This window comes from Cicer arietinum, chromosome 4, assembly GCF_000331145.2.
Source record: "Cicer arietinum cultivar CDC Frontier isolate Library 1 chromosome 4, Cicar.CDCFrontier_v2.0, whole genome shotgun sequence".
NCBI classification, from domain to species: domain Eukaryota; kingdom Viridiplantae; phylum Streptophyta; class Magnoliopsida; order Fabales; family Fabaceae; genus Cicer; species Cicer arietinum.
In genome coordinates, this window is record NC_021163.2 from 17,372,083 (window position 1) to 17,372,900 (window position 818).

The following is an 818-nucleotide window of genomic DNA, read 5'->3' on the forward strand; positions in this document are numbered from 1 at the left end:
CGCTCAACTTGTCCAACCTCTTGTTGACCATTGAAATTTTCATGCCTTTGATCACCCTCCTGTTGTTGTCCGACAACAACCCCAACAAGTTGTTGCACAACCTGTTGTAATCCCTGCAGACCAGCAGCAAACTCTTCCATGGCTGGATTTCCGCGCCTCCTCCTAGGTACCTCAACATCAGCATTCAAACCACGTCCGCCAACATTAGCTCTACGCCTGTTTCGAGCACGAACTGAAACACGACCTCGTTGACGAACGCCTTGAGCTTGAGAAATTGATTCATCAACAATTTCCCTTATAGTAGGATTCCTAGTCTTGGGTGGCATTCTCACCTATTAAAAGAACATTGATCAAAGATTGAATAAGACGACAAGAAATTGTGGAGAGATGGTGATGATGAATTTAAACACAGATTCAGACAACAGATGAGACTCTTATAGAGTGCTAATAACCCTTGCGAGTAATTTGTGCCCGGGTACACAATTTACTGACAAGAATATATTATCACCCTATGTTTGCAGCTATTAGGACCTACGACCGAGCTCTGATACCAACTTTGTCACGACCCAAAAATTTAATGTCGTGACCGGCGCACAAGCTATACTCCTATCCTGACAAGCCTATCAATTAACTTAACAATTAAACAACTAAATCGTTTTTTTACCGTTTAAAAATATATATATGCTTTTTCCCGAAATTTCGACAGAGTATCCTCTGTAACTTCAACCTTCCCAAATTTTGTAAAATCCCTGTTCAGCTTTCAATCCAGTCATAATTCAAATAACATAATCAAATTGCTTAATACACTTCTCAAAAAA